The 14,384-nt window shown below is 52.6% G+C and overlaps 1 protein-coding gene across 1 annotated transcript in view; it reads left to right on the forward strand.

The window, feature by feature from the left end:
- The window catches only part of RUNX3 (RUNX family transcription factor 3), a 60,429-nt gene that overhangs the window by 12,319 nt on the left and 33,726 nt on the right, over positions 1-14,384 (forward strand). The window lies entirely within an intron of this gene.

A 14,384-nucleotide genomic window follows, 5' to 3' on the forward strand; every position in this document is an offset into this window, starting at 1 on the left:
TGGACTCTGGCTCCCCACAGATGGCCGAAGCTGAGCTTGGAAAGCACTCCAACAAGCCAGGCCCAAGTTATGTGGCTAGCCCAGTCCACACATGGCCCAAGCAAACGGCTTCTTTCTCATCTGGCCGGGGCCTTGGGTTATCCTTCCCATAATGGCATTATGAGCACTTTGGTGGGGGCCTCTCCCTCTGGGTTCCTCTCCCTGGGCCCGTAGCCCTCCTAGGGGTCCCTCCCACCCAGTGCAGCATCATTGATCCAGCATCATGTCCAAGCCTACTGGCCTGGGCATCTTGCGGAAGTCCCCTGGAATTCCCCTCTCAGGTGCCCCATGCGGGGTGGGGTGGGGGCACAGGCACACAGACAGGCCTCTTCCCCTGTTTACAGACCCCCCACGCTTGCCTGGTGGTACATTCCTCTGCCCTGAGTCACCTCTAAAATTGACTGTGCCACAACAGGGCTCGACACTTTACATACGTCCCTGCAAACGTTCACAACCCTATGGACTCAGAGTGTTTGTCTGTGTTTTGTGGAGGAGGACCGCGAGGCCTAGAGAAGTGAAGGCACTTGTCTAAATTCACGTAGTTTATAAGCGGTATAGCTCGGGTTCAAACCCAGGCTCTGCCCAGCCCTTCCACAGGCACAGCCTGGGGCAGAAAAGGCAGTTCCTGAATACATGTGATGTACTACACACCCCACACTTCCTCTGCACCCCTGCAGGCAGGGGCTTTGTTGCTGGTGAGTGGCTAACCCTCATGTCTGAGCTGGGTCCCTCCCACAAGCAGGGCCAGCTTCTCAGGCTCCAAGATCAGAAGGGGACCCCGCACTTGGGTTAATGCTCTGCAGCTGCCATCTTGAAGTTCTTAATAATTTTATCTTTGGATTTGTGCTTTGTAAGCGAAGTTGGATGAGACAGAGGTGCATGTGGGGACTTGGCGCCTAGGCTCAGTGCTACCCACCCTGTGGGCAGTGATGGGGGTATGGGGAGGGCAGGTGCACATGACCCATACATACATCAAGGTTTGGGGGGACCTGATGTCTGTGAGGGTTCCCATGTCCAAGGGACTGCAACAATAAATAGAAAATACAGACATCAGGACAAGTCAGAGATATCATGGAAGAAAGCCAAGAGGTTTTTTTGTTGTTGTTGTTTTTCTGCTTTTTCAACAGGGGCCCTATATTTTCATTTTCCACTGAATGCCATAGAATAGGTAGCTGGCCCTGCCTGAGGATTGGGGGGACATGTGGGCCCCCCAAAAATAGAGCACACGTGGCAAGGGAGCCCAGACTAGACCTACCACGTTGCTTTTTGTCCACGTGAGAGGAGGAATGATAGTGTCTCCTGGGGCGTCCTGGGCTTTATCAGGAAGAGAAGACCCAGTTCAAGGGCCTGGGGACATGCAAGTCCCTCCAGTGACTGACCTGAGTTGGGAAACGCCGCGTGGGGCTGCTCAGAGGTACACACCAGCTCAGACTCCCAGAGTGGCCCCATAGCCTGAGCAGAGACTTGCCTCCTAGCTAAGTGCAAGAGGAGACCTGGGTTTCTATGCCCTCCCTGGTTGGGTCAGGCCCCAGGACAACACTCAACCCGAGGCCCCAGGAGACACTCGAGCCTGAGCCCTTGGCCCAGAATAGTGGACAGTGGGCTGGTCAGACAGGCACCTCACCTGGGCATTTAGACACATGGTGGCTGATAAAAGCTCATAGGGCCCCTACTGACTTGGGGGAGGCAGGACTCTGGCTTAGTCAATGACCACCTGAACTTGTGATCAAGCTCTGGTCATGGTTGGGGCTCTGTTTGGGACCATTTAGGAGGTTCAGATTAGGGCGTTGTCTGTCTTGTTCACAACTGAGCCCCCCATGCTAGGCCTAGATCTAACTCATAGGATGGGCTCAGGAAATAGAGCTGAAGGAATGAATGAGCAAACACAGTCTGCTCAGGGAGCTGAACCATGGACCCTAAGAGGACCCGCACTTTCCAATCAGCCAGATCTGGCATCTTTGCTCCGCCGCTCACTCCCCTACCCTATGGCTAGTTACTCTCCCTCTTGCTCAGTTTCTTCATCTGCTCAATGGGGAGAATGACAGGACAGAGAATTTACTAAGACAGTATTTCAAGTGCTCAGCTCTGCTCACAGCCCATGTGAAATGCTCAGCGTGTGAGAATTAATACTATATTAAGAAGCCCGCAGACCTCTACCTCCTCAAAGATGCTCAAAGTATTCCCTCTGGCTCTCAGATTTCAGGCTTCAACATTTTTTGAGTATTTTTCTATATTTCCTAATTGTTTCCAGGGTGGCCATGTCATAGCTGACCCTTGAACAACATAGGTTGGAACTTCGAGGATCCACCTATATATGGATTTTTTTTCTCCCATAGACACAATACAGCACTGTAAAAATATTTTCTCTTCCTTATGATTTTCTGGATAACATTTTCTTTCCTCCAGCTTATTTTATTGTATAGAATACACGTGACATACAAAAAAATTAATTGACAGTTTATGCTATCAGTAAGGCTTCCGGTCGATAGTAACTGAATTTTGGGGGAGTCAAAATTTATATGTAGATTTTTATGTACTGCACAGGGGTCAACACCCCCACCCCTCACCATTGTTCAAGGGTCAAACCAGCTGTATCACGGGGGTAGAGGTGTGTTGTGTGAGGGATCCAATCAATGCTGTGTGTGAACAGCGCTGTTCTAAAGACAATAAATGAATGGAGGCAAGTCAGAGTCAGCTTCTGGCAAATATTCCCTGGGGTCCCAGCCTACAGAGGCCCTAAGAGCATTTGGGCCCTGTGCCCTCCAGGGCATGCACCCCTGCCCTGGGCCCCTCCCCCTCCCCAACATGCATTCAGCCTTCAGGTCAGACCAGCACCGGTATGGGTTCCTGGTCGGACGTGTGGGTGTGGTGGGGCCCCTGTCACAGCTCAGCAAAGCCCTGCCTCCACCTTAGGCACCCACGCCTGTGTGCCCATGACCCCCACCCTACACTCGCTTACCCCCACTGTGCACACAGGAACATGCACATGCTCACACAGGCAGACATACAAGAGGGGCCACACCCACTACAACAGACACCCCGACTTTTCAGGAACCCTTGCCCGTGGGGACCAAGGGACACCTGGTAATGTGGTCTGAGGGAGGCCGCAGGGGGAAGCTGCTTCACCCCTACCCAGACTAGTCCTGCTTCTCTGGCCAGGAAGTCCCTCCTCTTCCTGGGAGTCCCCAGACACCTGCCAATGGCCCCAGTCCCCTGGGCTGGTGCTTGAGGGATGAGGCCTCACGGAACCTGGGACCGATGGGACAGGGTACAGGCTCTGGCCTGGAACAAGGTTTCCCGGCTAGGAGAGGCCTCAGAGATGCCAACAGGGGACCCATCAATTGACAGGTGGGGAAACTGAAGCTGAGAGAGAGAGGTGCTGCCCAGGGTCCCCAGGAAGGTGGCAGTGGAGGAGGTGGCCCAGCTCTGTGGAAGCGCACAGCAGAGGTAGCAGCAAGGAGGGCTGGCTCTGGGCGTTTCAGCTTCCCACACATCTCACTACGGCCATGTGGGGATCTTCCAGCTCCAGCACTCTGATCTTCTGGGAGCTCTGGAAGGTTTCAGGGAGCTCCAGGTGAAGTCCACACAGCTCCCTGGGTGGTAGGGGAAAGAGGATGCAAATAGGAAGGGGCCCTAGGGACCTGGGTTAACCCCCTGAACTCATTTCTGGCCTCTTCTTCCTGTGGGGTCAGTTAAAAAATAGCCTCCCATCTGCCAGGGCTGGGGGGGGTTAGGGGGGCAGGCTCCATCTGGGCCTGTCAGGTCCCCCTAGCCCAGCCTAGTACTCAGACCTGCTCACTCCAACACCCCCCCCCACCCCCAAGACTAGGCTTGGCTGTCTGGTGAGGTGGCCCATCTGACCAGTTCTTTCTCCCTTTGACTCAGCACTGAGCATCACTACCACTCTGCTGAAGCAGCCTCAAGCCCAGGGGGCTGTCATATGAGTCTCTGCTCGCCCATTTTATAGATGGAGTGAGACCAGGCACAGTGGAGTCAGGACATAGGACAGGATCTGGCCACCAGCTTTTAGGCCACAGCTTGCTTCCCAGTGATGCTGGACTGTGCCACCCTCGGGGAGCAAGCAGCAGAAATAGTGGTGCAGGGTCTTCACATCCCCAGATTACAAAGCCCACAGTTCCCTGGAGCAGAATCTGCGATCTACATGAGTGTGGCTCCTGGCGGGTGGGGCAGTCAGGCTGACCTCAGGCGGATCCCAGGTGTCCTGTTTCCCTGCTCTGTGACCTCAGCCAAGCCACTTAGCTCTCAGACCCTCAGGATCCTCATCTGTAAGAGGAGACACAGCCATCCTCTGCCCTCGAGAGCGATTGCGAGGACACACTGAGATGCACAGGCCTGGTACATGGTGAGCTCAGGTAGCGAATTATTAACAAGCATGAGGTCTACACACGCTCGAGGTCACAAGCACCCTCAGATCGTGGTCATCTGTGAGGCTATTCTGGTTGGAACTGATTATCTGGGATGGAAACCATAAGCCTTAGACCATAATGTAGACAAATGGCTGAATAAATGGGTATTTCAACCCAGTGGAACCTGCTGGCTCAGAACTGGTCCTAAGGGAGGAAGCTAGGATGGGGCTAAGCAGTGGATACCGGGGTATTCCCAGCAGTGTCTTCATAACAAATGCAGAAACACCCGAAAAGGCTGGCCAGGAGGGAACACTACGGTGGTCCAGCTGGGGGAGTGGGGGTGTCTTCACACTCCCCCTACCTCTCATGCCACCCCATGCCGGACAGCACAGACACATGCCCTGCCGATGGGGAGAGGATTCAACAAGCGGGGCAGGAAACGCACACAATGTGTTGGTGCGCTTCAAAAGCAGGTTGAAAGCAGCATGTATTATGTGTTTCCAATGTTAGAAAAGAAAAGAAGGAGGTGGGGGGAGGTGAGAAAAAATTAAATCTGTACATACAGTAGGAGTACCAGAGGGCCAAAAACCAAAATGTTAACAATTGTTCTGGGTGGCAGGATTATGGGTGGTTTTAATTTTCTTCTTCATAATTGTATTATTTTCCAATTTTTCTTTAATGAATGTGTATTATTCTTATAATCAAAAAAAATGTGTTTTTAAGAGATGGGGCAGGGGGATTAGAAATTGCTCTTGTCCTTTCATAGACTTTAAAACTGAGGCCCAGTGTGAAAAAGATGGATATTCATTCATTCACTCATCCATCCATTCATTCCCTCACTCACTCATTCACTCATTCATCCATCCATCTATCCATCCACCCATTCATCCATCCACCCATCCATGCATCCGTGTATCCATGCATCCATTCATTCTCAAATGCTTCTAGACACCTCCCTAGAGCCAGGCTCCAAGCCTCACAGCCGGAGCTGAAAGTGATCTGTCTCTGACCTCAGGGACATCACAGTCTGGGGGAGAAAAGGGCATGATGGTAAGGCTTTATGATGCCTTCAGACAAGGGGCCACAGGAAAAGTGAAGAGAGAGGGGCCGAGGCCTCCCAGGAGCATCATGTCTGATCATCACTCCCTTCACGATGAGGGGAAATTAGGACAGGGCTTCAGAGCACAAGGAGGAGTTCTGGAGCCCCAGAATGGAGGCAGGTACCACTTGCAAAGGTATCACGGGCTGTTAGAGAGGATCTACTGTGTGTGGGGAAGTGTGGCAGGAAATAAAACTAGAATGTTCTGCGAGCCAGGTTCTTCAAGGGCTTTAAGTAGCCTGGCTGTGCCACTCAATGGTCATGGGACTCTGAGCAAGCTGCAAAACCTCCTGGGCCTCAGTTTCCTGGAAAATGAGCTAATGACCTCATCGGGTCATTGCAAGAACCCAGCAAGGCAACAACTGCAATGTACTCAGAGCAGCACCAGGTGTGTAGGCAGGGCCATAACATACTTTGCTTTGATTATTTGCTATTATTTACACTTTACCCAGGAGGCATTCTGGAAACCAAAAGTATTCTTAAGCTAGAAATTAATGTTAATTCATTCTTTTATGCATTTCATTCTTTCGACAGATGCTTATTGACACCCTTGTATGTACCCAACCACGTTTTTAGGCACTGGGGATAGAGTTGGCAGACCAAATAGGGGACACCCAGATTATCTGAATTTCAGACATATAAATAATTGCAATATTTGGGATACCTTTATGCCAAAAAAAATTGTCTGTCGTTGGTCTGAACTCCAACTTAACTAGATGCTCTGTATTTTTATTTGCTAAATCTGGCAACTCTAACTGGGAGTGCTGCATCAAGTAAAAAAAAACAAAAACCCTACCCTCCCGAAGTCGACATTCCACAGGGGAAAAGAGACAGTTCATAAGTAGAGACATAATTTATCAGGCAATGATGAAGGTGCGGAAGAAGCATAAATCAAGGAACAGGGACATATTGATTCCCTCGTGCTGCTAAAACAAATTACCACAAATTTCATGGCTTAACACAACGCGCATGTATTATCTTACAGTTCTGGGGGTCACAAGTCCTGTGTGCGTCTCACCGGGCTAAGATCAGATGCAGGCAGGGCCGCGTTTCTTTCTGGAGGCCGTGGGACAACCCATTTCCTCGCCTTGTTTGGCTTCCAAAGGCCACCCGCTTTCCTCTGTCAGTTTTCCATATCACATCATCCACTGACCATCGTCTCCTGCCTCCTCCTTCCACTTTCACGAGGACCCTTGTGAAAAACTAGGCCCACCCAGCTAACCCAGAGTAAGCTCCCCATCTCGAAGTCCTTAACCCTCATTCCATCTGCAAAGTCCACTTTACCGTGTAAGGTCGAATATTCATAGATTATGGGGGTTGGGATGTGGACATTTTGCAGGACCGTTATTGACCCACAGGGGCTCCGAGGAGGCCTTTCACAGGGTGGCAGGGACCTGAATGAAGTGGTGAGTGGAGCCAGGCAGACAGAATGTGAGTTGCTCTCCAAGGAGAGGGAACTGTATGTGCAAATGCCCTGCAGTGTGGGTACGATTGGTATTTAAGGACCAGCAAGGAAGCTAGTGTGGCTGGAGGGGGCAGGTGGAAGGGGATGAGGATGGGGAGATAGAATAGGTGCTGGTCATGCAGAATCCCAAAGGGCTGATTGATGACGCCCCTCCCACCTCCTGGCCCTCAATTCCCCAAGCCCTGTCCCTAATGCCATCTGTTCTGCTAAGCTGACAGTTGCTCCAAGAGTACCTGCATCCGAGAGCAGACTTCCTTCCAGAAGTCCTACAAGATTAGAAGGAAAGTTTCCCTGCAATATGAGGGATTCAAGTAACTATTTAAAATAACCTCCTGTGGGCTACCAGGAAACTGTTGGTTACCTACCAGAAAGGTTGAAAACAGGAGAGAAGAGGTCTTAACTGAGGGTCAAAGGGCCCAAGTGGCCTCGACCCTGCATTCGAGGACCAGCCAAGCTCCTGAGGGGAGTGGTGAGTCCTGACCTCAGCCACTGGCCATGCTGTGACCTCAGGAAGCCACGTCCCCTCCCCAGACCTGTTTCTCCCACATAAGGGAGTTGGACTCGAGGATCTTCAAGGTCCTCCCGGTATTGACCAGCTGTGATCCCCGCACCCTAAGGCCCTCTGATTCTAGGGATCGTATATTCTAGGACAAAGCCCTCATAACTGTGTGGCCACAGACAAGTTACTTTCCCCTGCTGAGCCTCAGTCTGGGCAACTGGATGTGGGGACGACTGCAAAACCTACCTCTGCGGGCGGGGTGATGGTGACGGTGACCCTGCAGAGCACACAGGGAGCACCCGATTAACATGAGCTCCAGTGACAAGGATTCTAACGTTGTCAGTCTTGGAGCCTCAAGTCTGTGACCCTGTCGCCAGGAGCCTGACATTTGCCTGCTGTGGGATTTCAAGTCTCCAGGACACCCCACCCCCTCCCCGACGGCCAGCGTGCCCCCAACGCCCTGGCCTCCCCCACGTGCTGGGTGGCATGCCTACCCCAGGACCACATGAAAAGCCATTCCCCCAGGGTGTCCCCACACCTGGGAAAACCGGCAGCCTGCCCGGCGCTGGCCCCGCCTGGTGGCTGGAACACCGGGCAAGATCAATGAACCAGGCTGGGCTCCCAGTGCAGCCACCTTGTTCCAATCAGGGCTGGGCGCCTTCCGCTCTGGACCCCCCCACTCCCCCCCGACCCCCCGCCCAGCCCCGAGCTGCTGCCCCTCCCTGGCCCTGCCCAGCAGCCCACGTTTCCAGCCCCGTGACCCCTGAGAAACAGTGCCCACTGCCTGACTCCCCCTGGCTGCAGCCTGCCCAGACCTGGGCATTGGAAGGACAAGCTGGACGACGGGGCGGCCGGAGGAACACCAGGCCCGGGGCGGGGGCCGGCTCTGCTCCTGGCATTCGGGCATCAAGCCGTATGAGCCCCTCCCCCCCAGCCTCAGTTTCCTCAGCTGCACCTGGGGCTACCTCAATTCACCCCTCCTGGTTTTCAGGGCCCATTGTGAGCAAAGCAGAAGAGACAGAGGCAGGAAATGTTTTAAAAACTGTGGACATGCCCAGTACGGAGGAGGGGGGAGAAAGCAGGTAGGAGAAGCCAGTTCTCCCTTCATCTGTCTGGGTCCCTCTCAGCCTCCAGCTCTCGGCTCAGATGTCACCTCCTCTGACAGACCTTCACTAAGCACCTGCTCCAAAGTGCTGGTGACCACCCCCTCGCCCTACCCACCAGCCCAGTCATCTTCTGCACCTTGGCCTTCGTCTGTTTTCTCCAACATCCCAAGACACTCTCAAATATTGGTGCGTTTATTTGTTTACCTCCTTGTTCATCTCCTGCCTTTCCTGCTGGAATCAGAGCTGCGTGGACCTCCATGCTGGTCTTGTCCAAACAGCCACTAGCACATGGGCTGTAGGTGCTCAATGAGTGTTTGCTGAGCTAACGAATCTATGCCTCCTCCCCGTCTGCTGCTCATTCCTCCTCTTCCTTTCCATCCCAGCTCCCCCCATAGAGCACAGGGCTCCCTGGGCATAGGACCTGGAACATTGTCCCCTGCGCTCACGAGGGATGGGCCCAGGCCTCTGTGAGCTAAAGGAGCTTCACATCATCAGGCCCATCCCTGATTTAACTGCGGCCTGAAGATGGGGCAGTAAGAGGGCCCAGCCCTGACCCCAGATCTCTGTACCGTCTACGATCCCCTTGTAGAAGCCCCCTCAGGTGCAGCCAGAGACACACAGGTGACAAATGCCACATTCTTGCCAATGACAAACTCAGGCCAACAGCAAATGACAAAGAATGCCCAGTGTCTGAGCCTGTGGCCTAGACATGCCAGTAGGGTTTATAAGCCTGTGCAAGTCTCTATTTGGCTCTGCCCACATCCTCAACACCTCCCCGAGGGCCATGGGCCTGGTAGACCAGGAGGCTGATCTCCCAGGCCACACCCCCCAGCCACAGCCATCCAGCCCTGCTGGCCTCTGGTCTCTCGGGGTCACCTGTGGTCCCAAGGCTGCTGCTCTGTCTTGCTTCCATGGTGTCTGCTTTCCACGCAGCCAGGCCAGGCAGCACCAGGTGCTGGGTGCCAAGTTCAGCTCCCATGTTTACCCTCAGTGTGAACTGGAGTGAGTTACTAACCGTCCTGTGCCTCAGTTGTTCTAGTGTTATAATGGGGATGATGATGGGGGCCGAACACATAAGGTGGCCGTGAGAATTAAACGATATAATGCACGCAAAGCATAGATAGCATTAGTTACTTATAATTGAGGGGCCCCAGGCCCTGGGATGAAGCTCCTGGGGTGAGCAAAGCACAATTTCAGAGTCAAAAGATCTTGATTCAAATCCCAGCTCTGCTGCTTCCTGGCTCGGTCCAGGAGGCTTCCTCAGGGAAGTCTAGTTCCTCGCCCATAAAGTAGGCCCACTGACACGCATCTGGAGGACTACTGGTAAGATTTAAGTAGCTTAGTAGGGAGCGTGCTCAGCAGGGTCTGGGTACCCAGAAATGCCCCATTTGGGGTATTGCCATGAGGAGAATGGCTTCTAGGGCCAGCAGATCATTCGGCTGAGATTGAACTGATAGATGGGACAATCTGGTTGAAACAGTGATCTGGCTGAGAATAAACACTCCTCAGTTTTGACACACCATGGGCAGTTTTGCAACTGTATACAAATGTAGACATTTTTGTCCGTTTCTTTTTTAGAGAAACTTTGGGTGAGCAGAGCTTTTTCTATTTTTTACCTTTTGCCTTTCTTTTAGGATGTTTTATTGTAAACTATAGTAAAGGAAGAGGCTATAAAATATAGATATTGTTTAAAGAATAATAATAAACAGACGTCCAGAATAAATAATAGAACAGAAGCCACCGTAGCTGTGGCTTCCAGACCAGGACACCCAGGGTACCTGACAGGCTAAGGTGGACTAGGGAGTGAGAACAGGGGTACAAAACCAAGACTTGTGTAGGGGAGAGCGGGGCTGGCAGGCAGGGACCTCAGAGTCAAATCCAGCTGCCAGGGAGCCTCCTGTGTGACTCTGAGCAAGTCTCTGACCTCTCCTGGATGTCAGTAGCCCCAGAACTGTCATATATTAACATGGAATTCTAAGGCAGCCCGAGTGGCTCAGCAGTTTAGCGCCGCCTTCAGCCCAGGGCATGATCCTGGAGACCTGGGATGGAGTCCCACATCAGGCTCCCTGCATGGAGCCTGCTTCTCCCTCTGCCTGTGTCTCTGCCTCTCCCTCTGTGTCTCTCATAAATAAATAAAATCTTTAAAAAAATAACATGGAATTCTAGAACACTGATGATGGACCATCCTCCTGAGGATCAAGTGTGGCCCAATGCACTTATCTCCCTGATGAGGTGTCTGATGCCCAGATAGGGAAGGGAGTTATCCAGGGTCACCCATCAAGAAATAAGGGGATGGCTCCTCTGGAGCCAGCAGCCAGGTCCATGAGCCTTGGGCCTTACCCAGGTTATAGGTCATGACAGTCTTTAGGCTCTTTTCAGCCCCAATTTTCTAGGACTCATTGAGGACTGGGACTCCTTTGAGTTGATCAAGTTACAAGGTGCAACTGTTTCCCCAACCAGTAAGGGTGGCAGAAGAAGGACTGGAGCATAAACGAGTAGAGGAAGCTGCAAAAAAGAAATTCCAGATGTTTAGAACCCAGAGCTGGTGAGGGGTGGGGGATGCCGGGACTCCTGCTACATCCCAGGCCAGACTCGAGGCAGTGACCCACTGAGAGCTAATATATTTACGAGTGGAAGAAATAACCATAAAACCGGGGCACCGCACCCTGCCCCCCGGCCCCGGCCCTCTGGGTGGATCCAGGCCCCCGTCACTACCGTACAGCCTGGTACTGAATGTTCTATTAGCCACTGGGCACGCCTGTGAGCACCCTCACTTCTCTGGCCTCTGTTTTTCCTTCTGTTATATGAAAATAAAATTTAAAAAAAAGCTTAACCACTTGTATTGCCACCTCCATGGAGCATGTGAAGATGAAATATCGCAGAACGTGGAGTGGTTAAGCCATTTGCTTTGGAGTAAGAGGGACCTGACTCTCAATCTAGGCTTCCTTGCCACGTGAAAGATTCTCTGAGCCCCAGCTTCCACATCTGTGCAATTCGCGGGATTGTTTTGAAGTCTATCTCAGATAATGTGGGCAAAATAGGTGCTCGGAAAAACACTCCTCCCCAGGCCAGGGGAGGTGTTGCAATTGGCTGATGGGGTGGCTTGTGGGCAGGACCAGTTACATAATTGGGGGGGCGGGGGTGCCCAGCGCAAAATGAAAATGCAGGCCCTTTGTTCGAAAAGTCAAGATAATTTTGTGGCAGTGAGGGCAGAGCATGAGAGTGAGCAGGGGGCGCTTCTGCAAGCGGGACGCTGTACAACCTCTCGGGTCACGGGCCCGGGAAGCCAGCCCTGCCAATGGGACAGGCTAGGGCAGCTCAAACCCAGCTCAGGTGGAGGGGCTGAGGGCCACCGCCTCTCCCCAGGGCCGCAGCTGGGATCACGACTGCTGAGCCCTGCCACTCGGTGGCCACTGGAAGCAGCATAAAAGACCAACTGTTCTCCACCTCGTTATGCCCCGTTTTTATCTCATGCCATGCATACAGCACATAGTTGATTTCTTTCCGCAAAGGGCTGCGCTTTTTTTCTTTTCCAAGGGCGACGCTGGAAAGCCATGTGGCTTTTATTGCTGGCAGGAATGTCTGAGGCGTTCCTTTACCACCACATGAAATGGAGCCGTAATCTTCATCTGCGTAAGGCCAAAGCCCCCGGTCTCCTCCGAGCCATCAGCCTCTGAGATTAATTAGGGCTTCACAAGGACTGACTGTCATTAGGATCTTTTTGGGGAGGTGGAAAATCCCTAATGGGACTGGCTGGGCTGGGGAGCCACTGGGTGGGCGGTGGGGTGAGTAGGGCCCGCCACGGAGAGGAAGGCACCTTGGACCAGAGTCAAGGGTAAGTGGTGGGAGGGGGTTCCAGACTCTGCCCCTGGCCTAGGCTGTGACTCTGAACCAGACCCTTTCCTTCCCTGGGCCTCAGCTCTGCCGCCTGACAAATGGGAGATTTGGAAATGAAATCGCAGAGTCCAGTTGAGGGGCATCATCTGACATTATAAAATTCTGAATCCTGCCCACAATTCTCATGCCAGGATTCTAATTCTTTTCCACGACCATAACTTCAAGCATCGGACTCTGGTCGAAGAGAACAGAGTGTGGGGCCAGGCTGCCTGTTTGGAATCCCAGCTCCTAGCTGCCCAGCTGAGTGACCTTGGGCAGGTTTACGTCTTCCCTTCTCTCATCTATAAAATGTGGATGATGACTGGATGTCCCCGATAAGAGTACTGGGAGGCACAAATGAGCAGAAAGTGTGGGATCATGCCCGGCATGCCGGAAGAGCTTAACTGTTGTTGTCAGTAATGGTTAGCAGAGCTCAAGATTCTAATCCCGTGGTTCCAATTCAATTCCAAAATTTGGTTTCTGACTGGCTCCCATTCTTGCCATCTGATTAAGGTTTGGAGACATTTTGAACCTGAAAATCCTCCCGTCTTTCCTCCGTCATAGGGAGTACAAGAGATGACAGCCACTCAGAGGAGCTCTTTCCCTACCTGACTGCCAGAGCTGAAGCCCCATCCTGGGCTGGGTAAAGAGTATGCCCTTCCCAGAGCGCTCCTGGGCTCTGAGTTAGCCAGGTCAACCTCTCACCAGACTCTGTTCCCCACCCCACCCCCACCCCGCACTCCATGGACAATCCTCTGGTTTGATGACTGCCAGCAGGGAGCTCTGCACCCACTCATTGATGTGGATCGAGAGTTTAAGGTGCTCTGACCAGCCAGCTGAGCAGAGATAGAGTCTGGACCAAGAAGCGCTGTTGAAAGAAGGGCTCTCTGGCTCTGGGGCCCAGGGTGGGCAGCTCTTCACTCCCTGATCCTCAACTTCCCCATCTATAAAATGGAGACTATAAAATACCCTGCAGAGGCATCGTGAGGGTTGGCAATAATCAAGGTAAAACTCCCAGCACACAGGATTCCAACTAAGTAGGGCAATTATTAGTCATACACCCAAGGGCTTTACCAGAATTATTTCCCTGTTTCACAGATGACCAAAGCGAGGAGCAAGGAGGGCAGTAGGAAGACCAGACCCCTTGACGGGAGCCAACACCAGAGCCCACGTCCCCTGCTACTGACGGGGCCTCCCTCCCCTCACCTGGCCAGGCTCATGCTGAGACCATCTCTCTCCATCTTTCCCTCTTGTCTCTCTAATTCCCCAAGCGGAGTACCCTCTCAGGAGGACCTACAGGGGAGTTGGGGTTGGAAGGGTCTGCTGGTTCCACACCTATGGCTGTTTCCCTAAGGCTATTCCAACACCACGGTGATAGTTAACGTTTATCAAGTGCTTCCAATATTTATACGCCGGCTCTTCCCAGTATTTTATTCAACCAGCAAGGGGGTGCATAATCAGGTGGTGCCTCTGATCCCCAAACTCTGAGTCAGAGCAGACTTTTCACCCCACTCTGGTTCTCCCTAACCCAGAAAATATTGCGCAATGTTTCTCTTTGTTTAAATGGGCATGACAGCTACCCCACACCATTACTGGAGTGGAATGAAAACATGTAGTTGCAGCCCAAACACAGGGGCCTGGGCACGGTAATCCCTCAGCCATCCACGCTATTGCCTTTTCCCCTCTTCCCCGCCCCTGCCAGGGGACCATGGCTCAGGGGGGTGCCAAAGTGACACAGGCAGTCAGTGGCAGAGCCAGTAGCTGCATCCTAACCACAGGGCTCTCTCCAGCTCCCTCTCCCTCCCCTCACAGTCTGGCCCTTTCCAAAAAAAAAAAAAAAAAGCCACCCTGTAATTTGAGAAGCACACTTGTCCTTCTGCACATTAGGGAGCCTTCCAGAGAGCCTGCCCAGAAAGAATTCTCTGGGGTAAGG

Source organism: Canis lupus, chromosome 5 (genome assembly GCF_048164855.1).
Source record: "Canis lupus baileyi chromosome 5, mCanLup2.hap1, whole genome shotgun sequence".
Taxonomy (NCBI): Eukaryota; Metazoa; Chordata; class Mammalia; order Carnivora; family Canidae; genus Canis; species Canis lupus.